The following is a 15,806-nucleotide window of genomic DNA, read 5'->3' as shown; positions in this document are numbered from 1 at the left end:
GTGCATGGATATGTTGCGAAGGGGGGGGGGGGGTGAGAGGCTGAAGGTTGGTCATCAATGTGAATTTCCCAGGCTTGCTCCAGACCTGTGTCAGAGTTTCCACCCAAACATAAGAGTATGAAGGTCCAAAAAGCACTTTCATTTCGTAATCAGCACCATGATACAATATGGTATCATCGGGCTAGTACGACCTTACTCTGATGATACCATATGGTATCATCGGGGGAGTAAAGGTTAAGCCTCTAAATATTACGTGGAAAATGCATTGAAGTATAATTTTTCTTGTCCGTATGGGAGTAGTAAAGGGACAGAACTGTCAACAGATGGAGGGGATAAGAGCGGGTGGTGCCGTCCGATAGTTGTCGGACGTCGTAGTAAGGCATTTTGTTGGGCAAACTGAAGGAACATGGAAACAAATATGTTCCATTGATACATACGATTTTTGTCGAATATCGCCACCCGACAAAGTATCTCACTACAACATGCGACGGAAATTGCATGGACTGCAACATCCAACAAAAATCACATGCATAAACAAGAAGAGCTTTAGACTGCAAATATGCTGCTGGAATTTTATTACTCTTCTGGCTCACTTCACCTTATTTAATGTAGCAGTGCTTACGAAGGTCTTCTTTCATCATCTTGACGTATTACTGGTTTCGCACAAGTTAACATACGTTTACAATGACATTGCACTATTCTTACATATCAAGTGAGATTCAACCTTACGGGATATACATATAGTATTGAATACTATCACGAAAATGTGAAACATAAAACTGCATTGGTGAACGTTATAAAAATTGGCAAGTGCATGCTCCCAACCTCAAATTTACTGCAACACTAGTATTGAAATGAAATTAACGCCATTCTCTGTCCTGTCTGTTTAAACTCGTGAGAGATGGTCATTAATATCTCACTGAGTAAGGTTAATGTCCAATATTATGAAATAAAATACCAATAATCAATACGTAAATATTTTAATATATTTACTCGAATCATTCAATCATAAAAGCAAATCACTTTCTTCAAGAATTGACTTTTCTATGCCAGCTCTGCTAAATTTTCACTTTCCATCTACTGATTTATACGAGGGGTGGCCAGAAAGTAATTTCCAATTAGTAGGGATATTGATTTTTTGCAAACGCCTAAACCGTGAAAAATTGTAATTGCTGCGAAGTTATGTTTAGGAATGTGCAGTGATGTCTGGACACATTTTTCGCCCGTTCGAAATATCGAAATAATGTGAATTTGGCATAAAACGCGAATTGTTGGCATTTTTAGTGATTTTTTTTAAAGAAATGTCCTAACGAAAAGTTCCATGAAATCCAACATTATTGTATTTTCTAGGCCATGTTTGTGTACATAGAACATGCAAGTTTTCCAACATTTTACTCAAGAGTAAACACTATAGAGTTATACGTACATGGAATAATTCCGACAGCCATATTAAATTATGTATTTCCCACGATTTTTTCAACTTCTATCAAAATCATTTGTATCACAGAGCAAAGTGCCAGGGTTCTAACAGGAGATCGAGTGCGTATCTAACGTCACACGGGAGCCACATCTTCGTATTTGTCGCACGAGATATGCTTTGAGTTACCAAGCTAAGTGCGCACCATCGGCATTTGTCGAGCGAGTAATAATGGAGCTCAGTCGTTAGGGCGTCTGACTACTATGCGAGAGACCTGGGGTCGATCCCCTGCGGGGGAGAACCGGGATGTTTTCCACCTATTTAAACTGCTCCGGCGCCCACCCAGCATCATATGAAGTGGGTACCTTGAGGAAACTTTGACGGATAAAGGTAGCCAGGAGCATGGTGCTGATCACATCACCCCTACCTTCAGCCGTAATCAAGAAAGTGTGGGGCCCTAACTCCACACCCCCTATACACCTTCATGGAGAAGTGCAGGGGAGCACTTTACTTTTACTTCCTCAAAAATCTGTTACAACATATCAAACTGTCACGAAAATACGTAGACCATGTGACCTACAATTTAAAGTAATATTTTAAAAGCACAATGGCGTATCAAGTTTTGGTATATTTGGCAGAAAAATGTTCTAAAACAAAAACGCGAATTTTAGGAAACGTAACACTAACAATTCAAGAAAGGATAATGCCAATTTTTGGTGCCATAATATATCGGTATTTGTCACGTGAGATTGATTGATTTTAATTTTTCGGGTGCGTCGCCACTTATGGTCATTATGCAGCCTTCAGTATATACGGGGAAAATGCCATTATCTAAATTCCTTATCTTAAAATTAAAAAAGGGGTATGGAAAATAATTTTCCCAAAATAGCTTTCAAGATATCAAACTCTCACGAAGAGGCGTAAGCCATGTGACTTACAATTTGAAACAGTAGTTTAAAAACACCATGAAGGTATAATTTCAGATATTTGCCAGAAAATGCGCTAAAATGAAAATTTGGATTTTGGGAAAAATAACACCGTATAGTAAAAAATAAAAAATAAGAAAATACCCCAATTTGAAAAGAAAAAAAATATCAAGGTCCCTACCGATTAGGCATAAATAAAAGAAGAATATCAGTTGTAATTTATTGCATTAGTAACAGTGAGTCCTAACCTAATTTTCGGCATAATCACCACCGTTGTTCTGGCATTTGTCGTAGCATGGCACTAAATTTTGTATGCCCATGGTATATGTGTCTGACAACAAAGACTGGAACTATCTCTACCGAAGTGTAGCTGTCAAATCCTTGCCCTGCCAGAAACCTCTTCAGTTAAACAAAGAGATGAAAGTCGGTACATTCAAGGCCAGGGCTGTACAGGGAGTTATCCAAGATCTCTTGCCCGAAGTGATGCAAAGTACCCGTATGTACTCAGCTGTATGGGGTTGTGCACATTTGATTGGCCTTCCCTGAATTGTCTGCACCATCGTCTGACCATACTATCACTCACGACGTCCGGTCTGCACACCTCCCACGATTGCTGGTGGCTCTGTGCCAAATTCTGAGCGTGCAATGTAGGCTACATCGCAGTCGGTGGGAGACTGTATGAGAGCTTCAATCTTTAACCTAGAACTGTCCTAAAACGGCTGGATTGCAACTGTACCAGATTACAGTTACATGCCACTTCTTCCTGCCTGCATGTGTGTGTGTCGCTCTCCGATCACTAGTGCTGCGTATAGGCACCATTGGAGCTTTTTTCAGGATGCCCCTCGTATATGAACTTTCAGAAGCTTTAATTATTAGTGTGTTCCTGTTTCAATGTGTGGTTAGCTAAATCAGGTACCTGTACAATGCAATTCTATAAATTCCTTGCGTTAAATTGCTAATACCTACATACCCTTTTCGTCAGCATTTATGGTATAACTGCAAGTTGTCAGTTTCACGAATTACATAACTGACATGATTTTGCATAAGTTTTATGTTACATATTTGCCAGGATATTACATATTTTACATATTTACTAATTTACTTTACATAAAACAATATATTTCGGGCCGGACCCTGTGGCCGAGTGGTTAGCACATCGCGCTGCAACGCCAAGGGTCCCGGGTTCGAATCCCGCTCGGGCTTGGTTGTTTGTGAATGTCCATTCACCAATTTCATAATTTCATCCCCATCTTCGCAAATTAACCAAGAGGCACAAAACGCGAAGTAAAATAAACTAAATCAATCAATCAATCAAATATATTTCGGTATTTTTTTTTTATATCTTGATCCTGTTTCCTATATTTTGGATCTCTGAAACATGATGAAGAAAATTTGTTTTTCGTGTGACGTCATATTTTCTAATCAATGAGATGCATAGTCCTTACGGTCACCTAAAATTGACTGCCAAGTCGAAAGACAGGCTGAAGACGAAGAAAAATACTGAACTGTTATCGAAAGATGCTGGAGTTTCTTGGATCTGCCCCTACATTCACATATTGGACAATAATTTGCGATGTGAAAAGTAATTAATAGTTGACAAAATTGGTTTCATAAATATGTACACGTTCCTGTGCTTTTATGAGTTTATAAATTCGATACAAATTTTAATTTGAACAACTTATGTCCTTGAAATTATGTTGAATATGTTCAAATTAAATAATTAGGAGAATTCTTGAATTGCTTGAATACTCGATTATTACTAATATTACATATTCTTTGACTCGTATATAGCTAAACTCCGTACCACATAACTGTAGACCAGGGCGAACGAGAACACGTCTCTGCGCAAGTAGTGACGCGAGACGGCTCCACCAATGAACAGGGAGAGAAACGGGATTGTGTAATGGGCGACGGGAGTTACCCGATTTCCTATGCAGCGTTGGAAACTTTTGAAAAGGATAATACCGAACGCACATGGCAAACGGACCGTATTTGTGTCTCCAGGTCCGTACGCTTGGTTTAAGAATTTCTTAGGGAAATATTAGGGATAAAACTGCAAGAGCAAATTTTGACAAGCCGTGCAACGGTGCGCTTTCACCACTCGATTATCCTCCTCCTCCGCCGATATGCGCGGCCCTGCTCTGCAGTTAGCTGGGACAAGGTATACATATCATTTGATAATACATACTTAGGTACACTAACTAACTCTCTAGCCTTCTTAAACCCGAAGGTTCATGGCTGCAGCAACACAGGACTTCCATCTGTCCCTATTCTGAGCAGGATCTATATACTCTTTTCCATCCCTACCAATTTCCTTTAGGTTCCTCCATCTTCGTCTTCCTACTGGTCTCTTACCATCAGGTTTCCCAACAAGAATCCCGTAAACTCCTCTTTCCTCTCCCATTCGTGCCACATGGCCTGCCCACCTAAGTCTTCTTGATTTAATCATTCTGATAATATCTGGACATGAATACAAATTATGTAGTTCTAAATTATGTAACCTTCTCCACTCACCTGTCTCCTCATCCCTTTTAGGTCCAAAGATTTTCCTAAGGATCTTATTTTCAAATACTCTCATATGTTCCTCTTTCAATGTAAGGACCAAGTTTCACATCCATATACAGAGGTTGTTCCGTCTACATTTGGCCAATTTTGACTTACCCAAAAATTTAGACGAATCCATGGCGCCAGGTCCGTAAGTGCTCGATGTGTGTCCCTTGGTTCCTAACAATAGCCCGACAGCGTAATTTCCACTGTAATAGGCTTCTCTGAAGAACTGGGAGGGGAATCTTGTCCCATTCACTTTGCACAGCTTTCCAAAGTCCTTCCATAGTTGTCACACGCCGTTTTCCCAAAGCCCGCTTCAGCAAGCCAAATCCACAATAGTCCATAGGACTTGCGTCTGGAGATTTAACAGGTACCTCATTGAAAGGTATCACCTGTATACCACTTGCCTTCTCCATCTCCCTGTAGAATGCGAGGGACGATCGTGAAGTATGTGATGAGGCCTTGTCCATGTGAATGCGCACCAGATTGGCATCATTTCCGTACATTGTTGGAATCTCATGCTCGTAGATCGGCCGCATGATCTGCTCCTGATACTACTGCGAGTTTATTTTGCAGTTCTTCGCCACCCTACGAATCTTCAGTTTACCTCGGTAACAGTAGCCAGTAACGACCATGAACCCTTTTGGGAAGGATTCTTTTACATACACGGACCCACATTCTGAAGTTCTTTGCGCCTTTCTCTCGGTACATGATGGCTCTCGGTTTACCGCAGTCGGAAAGGTAAATCCATGCTTCATCGAGCGTTACTACGTGCTTCCACCTTTGTTTTGCCAGATGCCGTTCGTACAGCTTCCGGGCGTTACACTTTCGTTCCTCTTGGTGGGCATCCGTGAGAAGATGGCAGCGAGCTTTCATGACTTTTTCCAGCTTGAGTTGATGGTGTAAGGTCCGGCTCACAGTCCCCAAAGACACGTCAAGACGATTAGCCATACACCTCTGTGTTGGCGGATTTTCTTGCATTGCCATTTTGCGCAGTTTCCTCTGCATGGTAGGGGTGGCCTTGGCCTTGGCCCGCTTCCTAGGCAACTTCGTTCGTGATCCAAATGGTGGAGCTTCGTTGCTCTTGTACTTTTTAATAACATTTTTTATTCCACTTAAACTGATGTTGCAATCATTCTTCTTGCACTGTTTTCTAATGACAGAAACACTAAACTGGGCGTCATAAAGAGCCGCAACATAGCCTTCCCAAAACCGGCTTAGTTTGGGCGGCATGTTGGTCACAGAGCGGAAACCTACACACGTGGAAAAAGATTTTACACAACACTCACAACAATGGTCCTGTTTTGTGCGTTATTTTCGTCCGCGCGGATAAACAACTCCGTTCCCAGACAGGCACTGCACAACACTGCAGGACGCCACGTGCCAGTTCGGGTGAGTCCAATCTGCCCGGGAGGGGGGGAGGAACGAAATCGGCCAAACATAGACGGAACAACCTCTGTAATACTACAGGCAAAATTACTGTTTTGTATATTTTAACTTTTAGTTTCTTAGATATTAAACGAGGAGACAAAAGTTTATGAAGAGAGAAGTAACATGCATTTCCTGAATTAAGCATTACTTAGGTACATTTTTATCAAATATTGTTACATATTTATGTACATATTTTATACTTTGATATTACATAGAAATCCGGGGTCTGCCGATGAGCGTTGCTGCATCGGCGCTTCCCGAGTCCTTGTAGGACTTTTCTGCGTGTTCTCTTTTCTTTCTGGGTGTTTTCCGTTGTAAGAAGCCGTTTTGTCCGCTTTCCCACAATCGATGGCAAGAATGTTACTTTAAAATCACGTCTCGCCAATCTCTCGGCCTCACATGTAGCCATATTTCTGATTCACCTTGCATATTTGAATTGTGTTCTTAAATATTATTCGCGGCTCCCTAACGAGAATTTTCTAGGTACTGGGCAAACCCGGGCGACCAACCGGTCCACCCAAACTGACAACCGTAACCACTCAGCAATCACAATTATCCACGTTGGTCAAAATCTTGAAAATTTAGTGTTTGGTGCGTTTTAAGGGGTGTTAAGGGTGTGTGGACATGGACGTCCGCAATGGGGGGGGACGCTCCCCTGGAAAATGAATGACCACCTAAAAAGTATATGTTTCACACATAATGTCATTTCACTCACAGTAATTCATTAATTATGAACGTGATAATTTCACACTGAAGCAGTGTTTTGTGAGGGGGTCCCTTTGCCCCCCCCCCTGAAAAAAAATCCTGCGGACGTCCACTTGTGTGGATAAATCATGGATTCATATAATTTTGTTAACATGTTACTAGCGGAAGTGCAGAAAAATAACACGTTATTCACTTCACAAACTCCTCAAATCTGCCCATGGCAACCCAGAGCAGTGATTTTTGTCGTGGAAATTATACTCCTTCCCAAACGGCTATAAATGCAAGCCTTACAAGGAAGAATGATAAATTTGTCTCTCTATTAACTCCATTTCGACCTTTTTACTTTGGAATTCCTACACGCTTAACCGCAATGTGTTGCGGTTTTTGAATCGTGCTGAACGTAGTCATTTGTTTCTCTTGACCACGTTATGATCACCTTCACTCCATTTCCTCTAACTTTCCTCAGATGTTTCGAAAGAGGAAAAATTTCTGCTCTTAGTGACACACATTTTATTTTACCTCTGGACAAAGTTTGTCAAAGTTTAATTCGAGTTTCTGCTAAGATTGGAAATAATCGGGACTGAATCTAGTATTTTCAAACTGAAATCTATGTTTCGGAGAAGGATCGTGGAACCCCTTGATTAGAAATTGACACGTTAACCACTACGCCATCGAGGAGGCTCTTTTGTCGTTACGCCCAATGATATTAACGATAGCCTATTCTATTGTCAGGCATCAAAGCATTGTAGGTAGAATGCTGATATTGACGAGAGCAATTTCTTCCGGTTCAGGAACAGCTAAGTTTTTGAGACAGTTCTCTACACTTTCGAAAAGTGAAAATATCTTCAACGTAACCGAAAAATGGTCCCAGCATGCTTAATCAGTGAAAGTGCCCTAATATGCACACACACATACACACGTCATGCACATACCTGTATGAATGCGCGCGCTTTGACGATTGGTTGTCTCAATTAATGATTTATGTCTGGGCACGAGGTTAAGAGACACCCCTATAAATACCGTTGGTTCAACTAGGCATCAATTGAGCAAAAGGGTTGATCTCTAGTTTTTAATCCTGTTTTCCGCTGGCATGATTTCTGCCATGAATACTACTAATAATAATGTTATCTGGCAGGGAATATAAATGTCACTAGAATCAATGCACCTGTAGTGTAGTGCATGGCTGCATGCAAGCAGGATAAAATGTATTTCGAGGACTTGTAGCGTCGAAACAAGGCAGAGAGAGAGAGAGAGAGAGAGAGAGAGAGAGAGAGAGAGAGACCAAAAGCAAAAGGAAAGAAATAAAGAAAGAGAATCTCTCTCCCTCTGGAAGAAGAAGAAAGAAGATTATCTATAAGTGTGTGTTTATTGAGTATATTGGGAAATTTTCACACCGAAAGCACCCCTGAGGGACAATGGTGCATGTACATTATAAAATACAACATGTTGACACCGCACATAATATATATCTATACATCAGTTGGGCAGTATTTTTTATAATAATATAACATAATAGTAAAAACATACAATGCCAATTATTTCTTTAAGTGAACTAGTGCTGTAAAAGTACATACAATCTAAATTTATCATATAAAGTTATTTAATTCCTGAAATGCTTTAACTGAATATAATGTAGCTATATTCCAATAGCAATTTCTTTCACCTTACTTTTAAAGACCGTGGTTATTCCAAATTTTTGTAACTGTTTGGTAACGTCTATAACTGGATGCCTGTGTAAAAAGGTCCTGTTTGGTATGCAGTTAGCCGCACTTTGGGAATGTGGAACTTATTATTTTGTCTGGTATTGTAATTGTGAGTGTCTATGTTCTTTGGATAGTTCGATATTGTTTCATGTATGAAAGTAAGTGTTTCAAGTATGTACAAACTTGGAAGTGTTAATATGCGAAATGTTTTAAAAGGAGGTTAATATGTATCAGTTTTGTGTGCATTTGCCAAAATACGCAATGCTCTTTTTTGAAATTTAAAAATCCTCTGCGATGGTGCAGAGTTCCCCCAAAATTGGATACCATACCTCAAAATACTTGCGAAGTTTGAGAAATAGATATTTATCATACATACCGTATTGAAATTATTTTTTAGAGTTCTTAATTAATAACATACGGTATTTAGCCTCTTGCATAAATGATCTATGTGAACTTTCCAGTTCAGACACTCGTCTATCAATATTCCAAGAAGTTTTGTATTGTTAGTAGCTGTTATAACGGCATGCCCTACTGTGAAATTACCTGCTTAATAGAAGAGTTTTTGGATCTGGATACACCAAATATTATTATTTGTTCATAGAAAGTTTGTTTGCTGAAAACCAGCTTTGTAGTTCAGTAAGAGCTCTTTCCGTTTTTTGAATTAACAGAATCTACTAAAGCCGTAGTATCATCAGCGAAAAGAGTAACTTGGGCGGTTTCAACATTTGCTGGAAGGTCATTTATGAACAATAAAAACAATAGAGGTCCTAGTATCGATCTTTGGGGATTCCAATAACCACATCTTTCAATTCGGAGTAATATGTTGTTTCTGTCCCATTATTGGATAAGCTATTTATTGCTACGCTCCGTTTTCTATTCGTTAAATAGGATTCTATTAATGTGTTGGATAGACCGCGGATTCCGTAGTATTTTAATTTATCTAGTAGTATGTGATGATTCACACAGTCAAACACTTTTGATAAATCACAAAAAATTCCAACAACAGAATACATTTTGTTTATGGCGGAAAGAATATTATCAATTACATCAAAAATGGCATTTTTTTTGTTATTTTCGATTTCACAAACCCATTTTGTTGCTTTATGAGTATCTTTTTATATGTATGTGTGTGTGTGTGTATATATATATATGTATGTGTGTATATATATATATATATATATATATATATATATATATATATATATATATAAGAGAGAGAGAGAGAGAGAGAGAGAGAGAGAGAGAGAGAGAGAGAGAGAGAGAGAGAGAACCTAGCAAAGTAAGTTTCGAACAAAAGTTGTTTGTCTTTATACTCTCTTGTTATATACAGGGTGGCCACGAATTAAGGGGGCATCTTTGGTCACTAACTTTGTATTAATTGAGCTAGTATATTTCTTTCCTTTTTATCTTCACACGTGTGTAAAATCTAACCGACACAGCGGAAGAAGTAGATGTTGTTTAGAATGATAGCATGTCGTCTAAGTATTGATTGATTGATTGAGTTGGAGTTTTAAGTCCACTTTATGCACAGAAAGGCTAATCGGGACTGGACCTACAGTTTAAAGTGGAATCCGAACCACCATGTGCCCCCACCGGGTATCGAACCCGGGACCCTTTAATTACAAGGCGACGACGCTACCACTGTGCCATCGAGATTCTCATTGTTAAACATAATTGATAATCAAAAGGGGACCCCTTAATTCGTTGCCACCCTATATATAAACACGCTTATACATTCAAGTACAAGAACCGTGTTGTATTTAGTGTAGGATTTTATTAGAAACATAAGTTGTTTACATTGTCACTATCAAAATACGAGTATAAGTGTCGTGCGTTCCTGCACTATTCTGTATAGTACCTGTTTACTCCACGCGTGGCGCTGGTTTCTCTAGAACCGTGAAACATGTATGCTGACATCTAGTGTCGTTAAGGAGAATTAAAAGAAATACTTCCTCACACACACAGCTTGTGACGGTGTGTGTGACTTTGTAAGCACCACGGTAATAAGCTTGAGTACAGCATGCCTAAAAACTCCAGAAACATCTTAAATTTATTTGTTTTATATATATACGATAATGTTAAAAGGGTGTGTAGAATGTATCATTTTACGATTTTAATGAATGTTGCAAAGGTGTAGCCTGTAGCAATTTATTAACGTGAATAGATGTTAAATTTGCTTAGCGATAAGATCTACTGCACAAACCACTCTCTTTTATGGGAGCAAGCACAAATGCTAAGATCGTTGAAACTTCGATAACAAGCTACAACCTGTTTTACACGCTTGTGCAATTTACAAGTGAACTTGATGACTGTTTTCCCGCATTTAAATTACCATTTCTCTTGCGGTGTCATTCTTTCATCTGCTAAGCAAGATAAAGTTCCAAGATTGATACACAGGGTGATTCAAAAGTCATGCAAGCATTAACTCTAGTCGCTAACGACGCGAGAAGGAAGATTTCACACAGAAGCAAAGTTGTCAACTTTTTTCTTGTCCAAACAAGGCAGACTGATGCGACTGGTACCATGGGCGTAACTTGGGTCTTAACTGGGGGGGGGGGCAGAGTCAGAAAGTTTTTCATCCCATACAAATACTGTCCAGGATTATTTGCTAAATAACAGTTACATTTGCGAAATCATAAATATTATTGTTTTTTACTTAGCTCCTCAGGTCTTAGGATGTTAAGAAAAGTAACCTTAACTTGTGAATTTTAACAATCCTGAAAAAAAAATTGGGGGGGGGGGCAAATGCCTCCCCTTGCTCCCGCCAAGTTACGCCTATGACAGGTACTATAGAGCAATATAGGCTTACTGTAGAAATTTGCACACGGGGATTTATGCACAATTTTGAAAGAATCAGTTAACCAGTTTTGAACTTAGCAAGTTAATGCACATGAAGTAGCCATATTTTCTTCTAAAGAAATAATGCATTTCAGTTACAATTAGTTACACAATTTTTGAAACGTGCTACGACTGAAATTCCTAAAAATAAGTGGTTCCTAGCGTTACGTTAGCCTTCAACTATGCTCTCAAGAATTTCTAACATAAAGTGATGCAAATTGCATCATGGAAAAATAACGCAAATGCAAGGATTTGATAAACACTAATCAAAATATTCATAGATGGCAGCACCATATCATATTTTAGTTTTAAGCAGTTATTTTCTCAATAAAGAAATATTTATCACTAGAAACATGTGTGTTAAATAAAGATAATTACATGCTTTTTTCGAGAAGGAATAACTTGAAGTAGGAAGATGTCATCATTTTCATATTTCAAAATATGTTTAAATCCTCAGAGATAGATATGTAGCCAATAATTATTTGAAGTATTAACATATGTGAAAATATATTGCGAGCTTTGTTCTTCTCAATTCTTCTCTCTGAAATGTAAATTTCTAATTTTGATTTGTACGTTTCTGCCACTGCGAAGATGAGGATGAAAAGTGATTAAATAAAAGGGCAATCACAAACACATGCGGACAGGATACAACTCTAGCCTCACAGAAGATAATACTAGCTGTGAGTCCAGACGACAGGGACTCGTTAGTTTGCAACACTGCAGTCCAGGGTGTACCACGTGGAAGAAAGATTGACATACGGCTATCTTGGCAGATGTAACGTTGGGCCCGGGACTTTATGGCCTACAAAACTGTAAAATATGTATGTAATTATGTCATAAAAATTGAAAAATATGTCAAATATTCCCAGTACAGCTAAAAATATGCACAACAGTAATTTTGAATTTCTTATACGGGAAGTCAGTATCGTCCAGAGAAGATCGATGAAGATGAAGTCAGAATCCCTTTTACCAAAGTATGTAGTAGTAGAAAGATACTGAAAATATTGAGAGGTTCACTGCCATTATCCTAAGTTTCATTTACTATTAGAAGAGAAGGTCTAAATATGGGCGAAGGTTTAAATATAGGTTTTGAAGTTATCAGCGCTTCCGGGTGCTGCAGCCTGGCAGAGGCTATGGGAACTGGTTATCTGTCAAGGACAAAGGTTGCGGCGCCAATTCGCAAGAGAAAGTGGTGGTTAGTTTCGGCCTTGGACGCTGTTATAGAATTGCGACCTCGGAAAACTTTTTGCAGGTATGTTTTATGTTTTAACTCGGCGTTTTCTGAATTCTCATCTGCTTTGTATAGGTTATGATATTAGCGGTACATAAAACAAATGTGGGCTTCTATAATGCCATGATTTGTTTGTGAAATATGTACCACAGAGAGCGAAAATAAATTGAAGAAAAATAGCGTGATGGTCTAAATATGGGCTATGACATAAGGTCTAATGTTGAGATCACATTTTCAACAAATATTTGGATGTTTTTCTTAATTTCGATTTTTCCCATTCCGCTTGATTTTCAAAACAACAGATTAATTATTCATAAATATAAATTTTATAATGTTTTAGCGATAGATGACTGTTTTTTTAAAATTTTAATTGCTTTTTGTGATATTGCCACTAGTAGTAGCCCATATTTAGACCACAATTTTGAAATACATCATTTTACCATTTTTTTGGAAATTACTTTTTTTTTTAAAAAAAAAATGGAGACCTTCTATACTTTAGCATGCTATTACATTTAAGTATATTTCATAGATATGTATTTTAAACGCAGGTGCTTGATATATTATACGTGCTAGGCTCAAATGACAAGTGATCTTGAAACTCCCGTACTCGATTGCCGATAGAGTAGGGGCTGTAATGTACCCAATGTTATTTTTACTTTTTACTGATTGTTGTGAGAAGCGAGAAGAAGGTAAAGAGATTAGAACAATTTAAACTTGCTTACTTCCTGTCCAATGATTTTCGGGCCCGCACAACAATGACAGAATAGTTTTCCTCAATGTTCGCGCGCCTATCAATTGTCGGCTGGATAAAAGGAGGGGTGCTATAACCTGACAAGTTAGTCCTAATATGCGCAGATCGCTGCGGAGCACTTCCTATTACGTCATCCTCCCCACCACTCTTCTACGTACTGGTCTGGCCTTGAGAGTACCAGTGGTGCCAACTCAGCAAAATTAAGCTAAAACAAATATGAAAAACTATTTTTACTGTGTAGATTGTTGGTGCCGGCTCATATCAGTTTATCAGTGGTTCATTTGATTTAATCCGGTCTTTGAAAATGCGTGCGGTGCGCGGACCGTAAACTGTAGTATTACGCACGCGCGTTAAGGTTTATAACGAAGAGAAACTACCAGGGCGAATGACTTTATTTTCTGAATGCGACATCGAGCAGTGGCCTGGTCTTTTTTTTAAAGTCGAGTGAGGTGAATTTTTTTGTTTATCGTACAACAATCACTACGAGAAGGCAATCTGATAACACGCTTGCCTGTGTTCTTTTTTAAAGCATTGAAATGTTCTTGCTCTTTACTCTTGGCTGCATATTTTTGAAATGCAAAAATCAAATCATGCCGGATCCAACGACATCCACAATCTGCTCTGGAAAGTCCCTTAGAGGACAGGCCAGAGAAATTGTTTACAATGTTGCAACATATTTGCGAAACCAGGAGGAGTTACATAAACTTAAGTATAATGTTGATTGATTGATTGAATTGTTGTTTTTAAGTATAATGTTGTCGAGTCCACAAGCGCGCCACGGGAGTATCTAAATGGATGGTTTCTCAAGTTTTAAAAGAAGAAAAAGAGTCGTTGGCGAAAGGTGAGCTGAATTTCTGAACTCCGACAGGTAGAAACAGCCCAGGAAAAAACTAATACAAATTTCGTTGAAAATCCTCCTACCATTCCGCTCCCTCCAGGTTGCAACACTGCGAACGCGGAGAAGGGACTGGGGGAATGTTGTGTGAGGTGCGCAACAGCTATTTGCAACACCTTGTTTTTAAACTTGTCAAGTTATAAGAGAAGACTACATCTTCTTTTATTTTTTGTCCGTAATTTCCATATCCTGTCTTCGATAATATAAACTATCCGTTGCGCTAAAGATGCGAAGAATAAATTATGAAATAACCGATTATATGCAAGACAATTACGATATTATACAGAAATATGTCTTATGAGAAAATGGAAGAAAGATGTTAATATACGAAATTGGTAAAATATGTCAAAATATGCCCTATCAAGTTCGTCTATTTCGGCTGCTTTTCATCAGATACGTAAAGATCTCGCCCCAGTATTCGATCCAATGTCAAATAAAAAGAATGTTATAACGTTAAGTCCCTGGTCCTAATCATAATGTTAATATTACATCAACGAGAATTTGCTGAGACTAATAGCTTCCTAGTATCGAAACCTGCAAGACATGATTGATTGCAAATCTAGATTTCTCTGTAATGAGTTGGTTGGTCAATATCCACTGTGAAAGTGGAATTTGCCATATTGCCGTGAGTACTGCCAACACTGCAATTGAGATAATTGGACCCTTTTGTAATAATAGCCCTGTAGACTCTGCACGAAAAACTCTGCTCAACCCAAAAGAAATTATCTCCTTTCGTTCCAATTTGAAGGAAGTTAAGTTTCTTCTCCAGATTTCGTCAGTCATTTTGAATCTGTGGTGATTCAGTGAATCAGATACCTCGAATGGCTTAATTTTATTCGAGCACCTCATCTATAACCGGAATCCGGAAACATAGTCCTGTCATTATTTGTATCATAATTTATTCCGACAATGATAAAAATATTCATACTTTTCAAAATTCGCATTGACTCCCTCCTGTCTCATTTTTTCTTTCTCAGTATCATCTCTCTCTCTCTCTCTCTATCTCTCTGAGATTTCTTCATTGTTCATCTCTATTATCTCTCTCTCTCTCTCTCTCTCTCTCTCTCTCTCTATATATATATATATATATATATACACCAGGTGGTTATAATTAAAGTGACGGTGTTCAGAGTGGTACAGCATGGGCTGTAATGAGAGTAGCAGTCTGAAACTTCGTAGATATGATAATGAAGCAATGCGCTCGCGAATTATGCAAAAAAAAATTAGTTCCAATTCTCGCCACCAGGGTAAAAAATGGCGCTGTAAGCAGTCAAAACGTGGAATTTTCCGTAACTCTGACGTCAAAGTCGTTGACATTGCCTAACCATTGTGTGAGCTCCCTGGTTGTTGTTGGTGACTCTT

General features: G+C 38.7%; 2 protein-coding genes across 2 annotated transcripts in view; one reads left to right on the top strand and one right to left on the bottom strand.

The window, feature by feature from the left end:
- Positions 1–3,178, top strand: part of crok (crooked) — a 272,768-nt gene extending 269,590 nt beyond the window's left edge. Inside the window, exon 4 of the transcript XR_014443819.1 lies at positions 3,168–3,178. The gene's annotated coding sequence lies outside the window, so the exon portion shown is untranslated. The remainder of the gene's footprint in view (positions 1–3,167) is intronic.
- The window catches only part of spz3 (Spaetzle domain-containing protein 3), a 167,431-nt gene that overhangs the window by 106,376 nt on the left and 45,249 nt on the right, over positions 1–15,806 (bottom strand). The window lies entirely within an intron of this gene.

This window comes from Lepisma saccharinum, chromosome 20 (genome assembly GCF_977018435.1).
Source record: "Lepisma saccharinum chromosome 20, izLepSacc3.1, whole genome shotgun sequence".
NCBI classification, from domain to species: Eukaryota; Metazoa; Arthropoda; class Insecta; order Zygentoma; family Lepismatidae; genus Lepisma; species Lepisma saccharinum.
Note: the sequence above shows the minus strand (reverse complement) of the source record. Positions and strands in the feature narration are given on the sequence as shown.